The sequence below is a fragment of the Odocoileus virginianus genome, chromosome 10 (assembly GCF_023699985.2).
Source record: "Odocoileus virginianus isolate 20LAN1187 ecotype Illinois chromosome 10, Ovbor_1.2, whole genome shotgun sequence".
Classification (NCBI taxonomy): Eukaryota; Metazoa; Chordata; class Mammalia; order Artiodactyla; family Cervidae; genus Odocoileus; species Odocoileus virginianus.
Window position 1 is genome coordinate 42042857 of NC_069683.1, and position 13297 is coordinate 42056153.

At 45.2% G+C, this 13297-nt stretch overlaps 1 protein-coding gene across 6 annotated transcripts in view; it reads right to left on the reverse strand.

Annotated features, from left to right (window-relative positions):
• GRAMD1B (GRAM domain containing 1B) overlaps positions 1–13297 on the reverse strand; it is a 184639-nt gene that overhangs the window by 80323 nt on the left and 91019 nt on the right. The gene's annotated exons all lie outside the window — the stretch shown is intronic.

Consider the following 13297-nt stretch of genomic DNA (forward strand, 5'->3'; position numbering starts at 1 on the left):
CCTTCTCCAGATTGAGAGGGAAGGTCGCCTCTCTCTTATAGGGGCCAGAGATATATCCACAGACTCCAAGAATCTCCAAAGCAGAAAGGCCTTTTGATCTCACTCAGCCCGATTTTTCACCCAAAGCACTGATTTCCTCTGCAGCTTCCCCGGAAGAGAAGAAAAAGAAACCAAAGGATCATTTCCATAAGCCTCCAAAATAATGAATCAATCTTGTTAACTAATGGGGTAGGTAGACAAATCCTTCTCTCAAGAGAGGTTGATAATATGTCTCCCACAATCCCCCGAGCCCCTCCTCCTGCCCATCACTGCGGGTCTCAAGAGTCATCAGAGGTACCAGAATTCCCACCAAGAACAGAAATGCGCCTGTGAAGCTTCCTGGAAACCTTGTGAGATATGCTCAAGTGGGAGTGAGTGGGCAATAGGAAAGCTCTGCCCACTGCTGGGTTCCCTGTATGCTGACATTTGTGATCAAGATGGAAAACATCCATGAGACGTGCCCCAGAGACTGGCTTGTTTTCTTCTAAATAATCTAGCATTTGACTCACCAAAAACCTTTGTATCAGGATCTATAAAATACCACCGCCTGGGTATACAGCATTAGAATTCTCTACTAGACCAATGGCCTTTTGTCCAGCCTTGGTTATTTCCCAGAACTCCCTGGGATGGTGGGGGTGCGGGGGAGCTGGCGCAAGGTAGAAAGCAACTGCTCAATCCTGCCAGGTTGAGTGTCTCTCTCCCACCCTCCTTCAACCGCATGCCAGGCCCATAAGCAGTTGGATAAATGTGACTCCTGGATAATGAATGCAAAGAGAAATTAAAGAGCACAGGAAGAAAAAGAAGCCTTGAGCTGGATACTAAACATGGAAAAACGTAGTCCAACAGAATCGTTTTCAGAAAAGTAAGGGTTGAGCAAAACCAGAAAGTTATAATAAAATCTTGGATGCATGCTGAACGGTCCATTCTGGCTCCGTAGCGCTCTGCTCCTGAGGGTGGGGCCACCCACACACCCGCTGCACACCCCCCCGGCCCCCCACGGATGCTTGTGTGTGTGTGTCCGTTCCCCCTCCTTGAGGTCAGGAAGGCTCTGAGGAGGGCTCCATTTAACTCAGGGCACGGTGCTGGGTGTGGGTAGTAATTAGCATACCTTGTATTTATGTCTAGCTATTCCTGGCCTGCAGCTTGCTTTCTCCTCCTCCAATTCCCTCTGAAGAGGTCAGTCAGCCTCACACATGTGGCTTCTGGCCTTCCTGTGCCAGTGTTCAGTGTTCAGCAGCATCACTTCGCCCAGAGGTAGAAATCAGGCCAGGATTTCTCTCCTCACTCTACTGGCCAAGGGACAGTGACAGCAGCTGGCAGGGCCACCTTCTCAAAGCGAGTCACATAGATGCACCTGAGAATTGCTGGTCATTTATGAAAGCATATAAGGCTCCCTTTCCCTAGGCTAGCTTTAGCCAGGGCACGCTACCACTAAAAGACTATTTAGATCACAGTCTCCTGTATGAAACTTGGATAAACAGTTTACCAAAAGGAAAGATTTCTCAAAAGAAGTCTACTATATGGATGTGCTAGTTCTACTGTACTATCTTTATAAAAGGGCTTCTTGGTGGCTCAGTGGTAAAGAATCTGCCTGCAATGCAGGAGACAACGCAGAAGAAATGTGTTCAATCGCTGGGTTGGGAAGATCCCCTGGAGAAGGGAATGGCAACCCACTCCAGTATTCTTGCCTGGGAAATTCCATGGACAGAGAAGTCTGGAGAGCTACAGTCTGTGGGGTTGCAAAGAGTTGGACATGAGTTCGTGACTGAATCACCATCACCATTTTTGCAAATATCATTCTTTTCATCCTTGTAACCACCCTATTCAGTAGGTTCTAAACTGTCTCTATTTTCACAGGTGAGAAAACCAAAGCACATGGAGGTTGAGAAACTTACCCAAGATCACAGAGATAATAGCTGGTGGGTCCCAGAGTCAAGGCCAGTGGGCCATCCCCAGGGTATCCACCGTTAACCATTAAAGAGAAGCACCCTTGCTTCAGCCCGTGGGCCTCACACAGATACTCTGATTCAGTGTGTTCCCACATGATCCTGAGGACCAGGCAGGTGTGGAGCTCACTAATGAAGTTAGCGGTTCTCAAACCACGGTGTGCACGTGGATATTCAGATTCCTGGGCCCCGGAAGTTCTGGAATTGGAACCAAGAACCCGCAGTTTTAACAGGTGCTTAAGACGAGGCCAGTGCGGGCGGCTCACAAAAGGCCCGTGGGCAGAACTAGTCCTGTCACCTCACTCGGCTCACCTGGGTCAAGGACACGGCGCCCTGGGCCCCTCAGCGGCGCCCACGTCGATGGGTCCTTCTCCCCCGCAGCGGCCCCAGGGAAGGGAAGCAGGTGGCCGTGTGAGGGATGCTCTGTTCTTTGGCCTTGGTGACGGGCTGCGTTCAGACAGTGGAGGAGCTGAGGAGGGCACTGAAGGGACCTCACCGTCCCTCTGTCCTCGACAAGCCGCACATCAGAGGGGCACATGCGGTGGGGGACGGGAAAGGGAGAAAAGACTGGGCGGCCTGGGCCCCCATCTCCCGTCGCCAGAACAATGGCTTCTTCAAATCCCTGGCATCTGAGCTGGCAGCTGGCCACCAGGGAAGAAAAGAGCCCGCTGTCCCTTTAAGGACGCCCTCTCTCCACAAAGGTCAGAAATGCCAGCTCAGCCTGCCCGGCGGCTGCCTTTTTTGCCACTTTGGTGCCCTGAGGCCCTGGGCCATGCACCCCATTCCAGCTGGTTCTCCGGGCACCCGCTGTCTTTGGGAGAAGGCATACCACCTGCTTGACAGCTGTGGCTCCAGGCGAGGTTCGGTGATGGAGCAGGAAGTGTCAATGCAGAGGAAACTCAAGACCTCATTTGTTTCTCAAACTCGTCCTCCAGGGAGAGTTGGCCCCAAGGAAAGGGGACTTGGGGAGCCAGGTCATGGACAGCTGCCGGCAGGGCGGGGGTAGGGGGGTCCAAAAAGAAAATGGATGAGGAATGGATGCTCTAAGAATATTTCATCCAAGAGAGGAAAGGCTGACAGACGACTGATCCAGAAATCAAAGAGAAGCGGGATGGGGAGTGGAGGCTGGCAGGATATGCAGCGGAGTGGCTGGGGCTTCCTCCTACACTTGCCATGTGCTTAGTTGCTCGGTTATGTCCAACTCTTTGCCACTCCGTGGACTGTAGCCCACCAGGCTCCTCTGTCCATGGGATTCTCCAGGCAAGAATACTGGAGTGGGTTGCCATTTCCCTTTTCCATGGGATCTTCCTGACCCAGGGATTGAACCCACGTCTGTTTTGTCTCCTGCATTGCAGGTGGATTCTTTACCCGCTAGGCCACCGGGGAAGTCTTCCTCCTACAGAATGAGTTCAAATCCTGCCATTTAATGTAACCTGGAGCACAGGTTTCCTAGAGTCGCTGAGCTGCAGTTCCTCTGCAACACTGTCATATGGGGGTGGTGGTAGATGTGGTGCTGTCATGTCCAACTCTCTGCGACCCCATGGACTATAGCCTGCCAAGCTCCTCTTGTCCATGGAATTTTCCAGGCAAGAATACTGGAGTGGGTTGCCATTTCCTATCGCAAGGGATCTTCCCAATCCAGGGATCGAATCTATGGCTCTTGCATCTACCTGCACTGGCATGTGGATTCTTTACCACTGTGCCACCATATCGAGCAATAAATAAATGTTAGAAATTAATCATGTCTATTTTCAGAGTACTAGCCACTCAGTGTATCCTCAAGCGGCCTGAATCTCAGACCACACCACTGGTTCCAGTAAGTCATCTTGCAAATGTGTACCATGAGGAAAGGGGGCCTCATTTAGGAAACTGTGGGTTGATGCAAATCATGACTCGCATTGGAAAACGACTCAAAATTAGTCATCTATTCACCATATAATGCCAGGGTCGGTGAACTCTTTCTGTAAGGAGCCAGAGAGTAAGACCAGACAGTCTGACAATACTACTGAACTCTGCTGCTGCAGGTTAAAGCAGCCACAGACAACATGGATGTGAGAGAACACGGCTGCGTCCCAATAAAACTTTATTTAAAATACAGAACAGGCAGCAGGCTGAAGCTGGCTGACCCCGGAAATAAAGGATGGCATTAACAGAGGAAATGATGAATGCTTATGGAGGCAGAAACCCATTCCTTGCTCTTCTCTTGGGGCTGAGAGTACTGTACCCATTTACTTGATATCCAAGAACAGTTTTAGTCAACTGCAATGACTCCCATATGCTGGTTTTCTCAGCTTCTATGCCCAGACTTTGCCAAGTAGCTCTCTGCACTGCAGAGGTTTCTTTCCCTTGTTCTTCTGCATTTCCTCTAATGCCTGAGACTGGGAGGTCCCAGGACAGCATCTCATCCTCCTCCAGCAGATGTGGTGGGCCTGGCTGAACGGCCACCCTTCAAGGTGTCCTCTTAGGAATCCCTCATCACCAAGACACCCGCCCCTCACCCAGTTTCCCAAGCCACAGCCAGCTGGGTCCCTCAAGTCTGTTCTTCATCAGCTTCCTGAACAATTGTGCATTTTAAGGAACCCATGCAGATTTTCACTCTCTCACTGATTTATTTAAATTGGGGAGCACCCAGCATGTGCTAGGTAAATCTGAGAAAACACAAATTGCCCCTCCACTTTGACTGGAGTTGGAGAGAGGCTGTTATGGCTGGAATCTTCTCAAAAGGCTGCTCTGAGATGTATTTATTTCCTGCTCCCTGGTGTCTTTCTACCCGAGAGCTCAAGTGCTTCAAAAATAACTTTCTCAACTGTACTAACAACTTTTAACATGAGATTTCTAAATGGCACTAAAAGCAGGAAGGGTAAGAAAAGCTGAGAACAGGGAAACAGTGAGATCCAAAGCAAAGAAGGTAGAAAGGAAAGAAGAGGGTAAAAAAAAAAAAAAATCACTATTTCAAAAAAAAAAAAAAAATACTGCTTGCTTACTTACATCATTTTCTCTGCATCAAATGACCTCAGCCCACAAATCCAACCTGTATGTTCCCAGCTTTCCTTCAAAGCTCTGCTCCCAGTGCATCTTCCCCAACTAGATTTTCCTGATAAACTCCCCCCAAATCTCAACTTTCCAGCATCCCTTGGAATTCTCCAGCACACCTCCCACTTGCTTATATACCTTAAGTGTGGTGTATGAGAGCCTATGGACTGTGCCCTAGCCCGTGGACTGTCACCTTCTCAAAACCCCTATCAGGAGTCCTCCTCCTTCCACATTCCCCAGGGCACACTGTCAATGCCAAACGCTCTCCCTACACTGTTGCTTGGCCAAGGTCCCGCTTCAGTGGAGGAGCTGCTGCTACCTCACGGTATCCTCAGCAACCTGTCATCACTGCTCACACCACCATTCGCTCATTCATTCCACAAATCTGATGTGAACTGCTCATGTGCCAAGCAGTGTGCTGTAGCTTATCATACATCTCATTTGCAAATTTATTTAATCCTCAAACCAGACTACTGAGATAGGTATTATTAACATGAAAGTGGCACATAATAACAGGTGATTCCAGAAAGGATGATGGAAAATGTGAGTGACGGATGGGAAGGAGGAGACTGTCATACTCTGGCAAAGAGGTCCCATCTGCCAGGGCTGGTGCTCCGATGCTAGGAAAATGAATGTGATTTATGATAGTCCCTTCTCGTCCCATGACTGAAAAATGTAGTCAGAAGTACAGTGTCAGTTTTATAGAAGCAGATACAATGTCACATGAAATGGACCAATGTATTAAATTTAAAAACAAACCACAGAAGAACTCAAAGACAGCACACATGCATATGTATATTCTAAAGGGTGGGAGGGACCTTCTATGAATAATACCAAACAGAGGAAGAGAGAAGGACTTGATCACATTTGAACAAACAAACTTTAATATGCTGAAAATCAGCCTGATGTAAAAAGGCAGAAATTCCAGGGAAAGTACTGAAAACATGTATGATAAAGGGTTAGTGGCCTTATTATGTTAAAGAGTTGTAAGCAAGGAGAAAGACAAATGCCTCAACAGGAAGGTGGGCAAAGAACAAAAAAGGCAATTCATAGAAGAAATATACATGGTAATAAGGAAATTAAAAGTGTATCACCAATGATCAAAGAAATGCAAGTTGATGCAACCCTGAGATACAACTCGTGGAGTATCAGATTGGCAAAGACTAAAAAGAATGGTAAGGCCAGGCAGGCAAGGACAAGGGGAACAAAAGCTCTCATAACTTGGGGGCGTGGGTTGCATATTGGAACAACCTTTCCAAGGGCAACTTGGCACATGTGTTATACAGGCTGTTGACCTAGAAATCTGGCTTCTAAATTTTTATCTGAGGAATGTTAGTATGACATTATGTTTAATCCTGAAGAATTAGAAACAAGCTAAATGTCAAGTAAGAGGAGAATGGACAAATACTTGCATATTTGTAATAATACCCTTAAAAGGAATTAGGTAAATCAATGTTCATGATTACAGAGAGATCAGAAATTAAAGAACTTAAGAACAGTATATAGAATGAGCTATAAATTTCATCTATTTATCTTTCTATGAAAAAGAGCTCAAAGCATATAAAGTAAAATGTTAACAGTGATTATCTCTGAGGGGTGGTACTATAAATGATATTTTTCATTTTATGTTTTTAATTTTTCTACAATATCCAAAATATTTGCTGCAAGAAATAATCTAACAAGTTAAAAGGACTCATCATTTTTTCTTAAAAAATTTCTTTAATTTTGATTTTCAAAAGAGAAGACATCTATAAAAGAACTTTGAAAAGCAAATTGTAAATACAGGAATACAATCAATTATCCAGGAAGTATTTTTTTGAGCACCATGTGTAAAGCCCTGTAGAAAGTACAATGACAATCAACAAGGACCTACTGTATAGCACAAGGAACTCTACTTCGTATCCTGTAGTAACCTATATGGGAAAAGAATATGAAAAAGAACAGATATATGTATATAAAAACAATTTGCTATACACCTGAAACTAACACAATACGGTAAATCAACTATACTCCAATGTAAAATAAAAATTAAATTTAAAAAGTACAATGAAAAAATAAAACAAAAATTAGAATAATTCTCTACTTTCAGAGAAGACAATATTATAAAGATGTCCAACACAACACAATGTGATTATGGGAATCCTAGCAAAGTACTCAGAGAATGGAAAAGGACTAATTAACTCCTATTTGAGGATAAGATAAATCTGGGAAAGGCTTTTTTCAAGGAGGTGATGGTAAACCTGGATTTTGAAGGATAAATAGGATTTCCACATGCAGGGAGGAAAGGAGCATGAACAAAGGAGCAGTACAATTAAGACTGTAGTTCGAGGAAAAGGTATTTGAGATCTCTGTAGAGGGTAGGTATGTTAGGCTGGCAGGGACAGCAGATATCTTGGAAGGATGGAGCGGATGACAAGGTTGGGCAGTCAGGATGGAGCCAGACTGAGAAGGTCCTGAGTGACAGACCAGGGTGTCAACTGCATTCTGTAGGCAACACGGAGCCAAATTCAGCTTTTGAAGAAGAGTTGGAAATCTGACCTGCATGATAGCTGAATGAAAAATGGATCCCAGAGTTACAAAAGAGATTAGATATTCAGCCATAAGAAAGGAATGGCGTACTGATACATGCTACAACTTGGATGAACCTTAAAAATATAACACTAAGTGGAAGAAGTCAGTCACCAAAGTATATGCATGTGAGTATATATATATATTTCACAAATGGAAAATATGTATATACATATATGTGTATACATGTATGTATGCATATATGTTGTTGTTGTTTAGTCACGAAGTTGTGTCCAACTTTTCTGTGACCCCATGGACTGTAGCCCGCCAGGCTCCTCTGTCCATGGGATTTTCCAGGCATGGACTGTAGCCCGCCAGGCTCCTCTGTCCATGGGATTTTCCAGGCAAGAATACTGGAGTGGTTTGCCATTTCCTTCTCCAGGGGAGCTTCCCAAGCCAGGAATCAAATCTGCGTCTTCTGCATCACAGGCGGGTTCTTTACAGCTGAGCCACTGGGAAGCCCTGTATGTATATATACATGTACCTATACTACATAAATCCAGAACAGGGCAATCTATAGAGACAGAAAGTAGATCAGAAGTTGCCCAGGACTTGGCTGGGAGGGCTGGGGTATGCCAGCTAAAATGTATGGGGTCTCTTTTTGATGTGACGAAAACGTTCTAAAATTGGCTGTTGTGATGGTTGTACATATCTGTGAATATACTGAAAACTGAATGATACATTTTAAATGAATAAACTGTATGGTATGTGAATTACATCTCAATAAAACTGTAAAAAAAGAAGAAGAAGAAGATCAACCAGATGGCTACTGCAACAGGCCAAGCAAGATATTCAAAGGTTCTGAATTAAGTCAGTGGCAGTAGTCACGGGAAAGACTGGAGGATGATCAGAGAGACACTACAAAGACGGAAGTAACCGTGTGGGGAGTGAGGAAGAACAAGTGAAAAAATAGCTCAGAAGTTTCCAATGCGAATGACTAAGAGAGGATGTGAGGGGAAGGCTAGATGGGAGACTGTTATAAATTTGCTTTGCATGTTGTGAGTTTGTGGAGCTGAGCCCATTTCCAGAAGTGAGGGAACAGAAAGGGAGATGCAGATCCAGAGTTGACAGTCCTCCTCCCAGCAATGGTGGCTAAGGAAGGGTCTTTTGTGACCGGTAATGAAAATTATTAATTATATTTAGCACTGGTGGGTGGTGCGTATGTGCTCAGTTGTGTTTGACCCTTTGCAATCCCATGGACTGTAGCCTGCCAGGCTCCTCTGTCCATGGGATTTTCCAGGCAAGAGTACTGGAGAGGGTTGCCATTTCCTGCTCAAGGGGATTTTTCCTGACCCAGGGATTGAACTTGTGTCTCTTGAGTTTTCTGCATTGGCAGGCAAATTCTTTACCACTGAGCCACCTGGGAAGCCCATATTTAGCACTACTGACCAACTTAAAAGTGGTCCTAATTTATGCCTACAAATATACTTAGGAGAATTTAGCCAGAGAAAGACGTTAAGATTGCAGCAAGAAAAACCAATTCTATAGCTACAAATACAATATTCCAAGCATTTAACAAAGCTGAGTATTTACTGCTCCACGTACAGACTTTTGTAAAAGGGAGTATAATCACTGCAGTTATAAATGTAATGATTTATACGAAGACTACTCAAAAGCTGAATGGCAGTAGTTAGCTCCTGTTACTAATGGGCCTCACAAGGGCACAAATCTATTTTTTTGTTTGTTTGTATCAAAGAAGGCAAGACCCTGGAGTAGAAACCTAGGTTCATAAAATCAGAGGGTTAAAAAAATATCATTTGAACATGCCAGAGTCAACAGATGCAAAATAAATATATAAAAATGGCCCATTTTAGACCAAAAAGATGACTAAGGAAAATGAAGGGCAATGAGCAAAGCAAATCACCTTCTAAAGCCTAATGGTTCAGAGTTTCTGTCCCCAGGCTTGTCAAGTTAAACTGTGGAAAAACAAAGAGGTTTTGCATATCAGGTCATAATGCCACCGGATATAAACCATGGCCATTCAGTTAAGATAAAAAGTTGAGATCGCTGCAGAGAGGCTATTATGAAACAATGAGGCTCCCAGTCTCAGGAGAAAGGGTCCAAAAAAAGATCTTAACTGGAAGATAAATCTATTTGCACTACAGCAGGAGAGGCGTCTGAGTCCCTCTGTGGAATTTTCCTATAATATGCAGCGTTGGCGAGACCCTACAGGGCAGAGAGTCCAGTGCCAGCCTCCCCCCCCCCCCCATTTGGAGCCCCACTCCCCTGGTGGCCCAGACGGTAAAGAATCTGCCTGCAGTGTGGGAGACCTGGGTTCGATCCCTGGGTCAGGGAGATCCCCTGGAGAAGGGAACGGCTACCTGCTCCAGTATTCTTGCCTGGAGAATTCCATGGACAGAGGAGCCTGGTGGGCTACAGGCCCTGGGGTCACAGAGAGTCAGACACGACTGAGCAAATCACACACACTCACACACACACATGCTCTCCAGGGCCAGGACCCGTTCTTACTGCTCTTGTGCTCCTACCACCTAGCCCAGTGAAATGGCCATTGAGTCAACAAATGAATAAATGAATTCAAGAGCAGATAGGAAGAATCCAGTGGGAACCTGGCAAGAATCTTTTTCTTTTTTTTTGATGTGGACCATTCTTAAGGTCTTTATTGAATTTGTTATAATATTGCTTATGGTTTTCTATGTTTTGGTTTTTTTGGCCCCAAAGCATGTGGGATCCCTTCTACCTGAACAGGGATTGAACCTGTGCCCCTTGCATGGGAAGGCAAAGTCTTAACCACTGGACCACCAGACAACTCCCATGGGAAGAATATTAAAAGGTCCTGTACTCTAGAGATCCTGGCCTGTAGTCCATGGGTATCCAAAACAGATAAAATCTGCTGCTCTCATCTCACCTACTGTCTTAAGCATGACGGCACTGGTGCCTTGCTGCAGGCCACACACCCAGTGAGTGGCAAAACAAGTTCCAGCCCTCAGTTAAGTATCCAAGTGACCATATCCCACCTGGCACAGGACACAGAAGAGCTCCAGCAATGAGACTAAAACATATGATTTAGGAGGTTGTTAAGTTGAAAGGAGGGGTGAAACTGACCGATAGTGGCCTAAGCAGTAGCTCCTGGGTAGCCAGGGAAGATAAGGATCAGAGTTCTCTCTGTCCATCCAAGGCATGAAAACAATCTTGGACATTAGGTGTGGAAAGCAAAGACCATGACCATGCTCTCTTTGAATGATGCCAAACATAGAACAAAGGAGATTTTAACAGCAGCTTAACATTTATAAGGTGGTTACAATGTGCCAGGTTTCCTTCTGAATGCATTAACAGGAATGATCTCGTGTAATCCTCCCAGTCTTTACAACAGACCTCCAAGGCAGCTGTGATAAGTCCATTTTGCAAATGAGAAAACCAAGGCTTGGGGAGAGTAAGACGTTGCCTAGAATCATACAACTAGAAAACAGCAGAACCATCTGTATCTGTCCTTGGGGTCCACATTATACCCAAATGCTTAGTTGTCTGACTCTTTGCAGCCCCATGGGCTGTAACTCGCCAGGATCGTCTGTCCATGGGATTCTCCAGGCAAGAGTACTAGGATTGGTTGCCATGCCCTCCTTCTGGGGATCTTCCTGACCCAGGGATTGAACCCGAGTCTCCCGCATCTCCTGCACTGCAAGCAGATTCTTTACCAACTGAGCCACCAGGAAGCCCAATGGAGCAGCCATTTATGCCAGTGTCAGAACAAAGAGGTGCCAGGTGGAAAGCAGTGCCTGGCTCCTCTAGGAAGGAAAGTCCCAAACCCAGATTCAGGAAAGCAGTCAGGGCTCCATTCCCAAGATTTGCATTTGGCTTGCCCTCCCTGCCTATGAGTATCTCCATAAATCTTACAAAAGAAACAAAAACTGAATGGCTTTCAAAGGTTTACACAACGTCCTCATGGTTAACTGGATGGTGACAAGGTTTTAAGTACTCTTCTTTGTCTTTGCGACCCACGGACTGCAGCCTGCCAGGCTCCTCTGTCTAGGGAATTCTCCAGGTAAGAATACTAGAGTGGGTAACATTCCCTTCTCCAGCAGATCTTCCCAACCCAGGGATGGAACCCATGTCTCCTGCGTTGCAGGTGGATTCTTTACCGTCTGAGCCACCAGAGAAGCCCAGTGTTCTAATGGGTAAATGGCTGGTGACAGTGTTTAAGTATTCTTCTTTAAGTTGTACAGATACATTAATATACTTTTTTTCACATGCATGATATACTTTATAAATTAAGAAAAAAAAATTTTTTTAAGTAAACCCTGACCCAGCCCTGAAGTGACAGCCAGCAGAACAGATGACAGGATTACAGCTCACCCTGCGGGGGTGAGTGCACTGGAAAAAACTATTCTACTGCATGACTGAAGGACAGAGGGAGCACCACCACCAAGAAAGGCTGTCCCACCTGCTCTGCAAACCTCTGCTGAAATGCAAAGTATAAAGCCTTTCTACCAAATAAACACTTTTCATACAATCCTCAAGAAGTAGAGTATGAAGGTTAAGGGCACAGGCTTTAGAGCTAAGCATCTTTCACTTTATTCCAGTTCTGCCACTTACCACATGGTCTCAGGCCTGTGATTTAACCTCTCTGAGATTCAGTTTCCTCACCTGTAAAATGGGATGAGTATCACCTTTCCTGTAGGGCTACGTGAAGCTTATTATGAGAATTGTTTAATGGAAAGTTCAGAGAGGTACTCTTGCTGTAATTTCTCACGCTGTTCTTCACACATGCTACCAAACTTATTCCAGTTCTTGGCCCCGGAGCAGCTCACCCTCCAAGTTGGAAAATGCATTCCCATGCTTGGGTCACCCCGAGCCTGAGGGCTTCTAACAAAGTGAGAGAGCAAGCCCGCAGCCTCGGCCTCTCTTTGGAGGCAGTCGGCAGGTGAGCCCGACTTGCCTCCGAACCTTCAGCTCTGTTCTGATCTCTTCATCCATCAGGCCCTCATTCTGGTTCTGTGACCCACTTCTTGCTTCTTCCCTGCCTGAGAGATCCGCCACACCCTCTTGAGATCTCAGTGGCCTCCATCCTTCAAAGATCAACTCACATCCCACCTGCTCCATTCAGCCGTTCTCCACTGATTTTGCCCATGACTACTCTTCCCCATCTCTGTTCCTGCACATCATTAGTGCTTATAATTCATATCATTAAACGTCTTCATAAATTATCTTGGAATATTTCTCTACCTTTTCATAGGTATTAGTCTTCTTTCTTCTTATAGGCAAAGACCTGTCTTCCAATTGCTTTATAATTGGGCTCTGGAGTCAGACTGCCATCTTGAACAATTTTGGGCTGTGTGATCTTGGAACAATCATTTTACCTCTCTGTGCCTTAGTTACTAATTTGTAAAACCTACATAATAATAGTACAAAGCCCACATAACAGCCATGAGTCAATATACAGAAAACACTTAGGCTCCTCTGTCCAAGGGGTTCTCCAGGCAAGAATACTGTAGTGAGTTGCAGTGCCCTCCTCCAGGGGATCTTCCTGACCCAGGGATTGAACCTGCATCTCTTACATCTCCTGCATTGACAGTAGGTTCTTTTTTTTTTTTTTTCATTTATTTTTATTAGTTGGAGGCTAATTACTTTACAATATTGTAGTGGTTTTTGTCATACCACTAGCGCCACTTGGGAAGAATTATTATATAAGTACTAGCTATTATTCAGAGAAGGCAATGGCACCCCACTCCAGTACTCTTGGCTGGAAAATCCCA